This window comes from Eimeria mitis, genomic scaffold, assembly GCF_000499745.2.
Source record: "Eimeria mitis Houghton genomic scaffold, Emh_scaff2099, whole genome shotgun sequence".
Lineage (NCBI taxonomy): Eukaryota > Apicomplexa > Conoidasida > Eucoccidiorida > Eimeriidae > Eimeria > Eimeria mitis.
The window spans coordinates 1,776-2,124 of record NW_013570422.1 but is presented as its reverse complement, the minus strand read 5'-3'; positions in this window follow the sequence as shown (position 1 = coordinate 2,124).

The window sequence follows — 349 nt, the reverse complement described above, 5'->3', positions numbered from 1 at the left end:
TTTTCTCTTTTTTCTGTTTTTTTTTTTTTTTTAGTGTATTGTCTTACCTTCCATCCATCTTATTTATATTATTCATCTTATTTATTTTATGTTGTTTCTTCATCTATTTTTTTGATTTATTTTATTTATTTTATTTATTTTGTTTATTTTATTTGCTTTATTTATTTTATTTATCTTGCCGCCTCGCTCTGAGTTTGTTGTATTACATTTCGAGTTGTCGTTGCTGCTGCTGCTGCTGCTGCTTGTTCTGCTGCTGCTGCTGCTGCACCTTTTGCTGCTGCAACAGTTGCAGCTGCTCGATCTGCTGTTGCTGCGTCTGTACTTCCTGCTGCTGCTGCTGCTGCTGTTG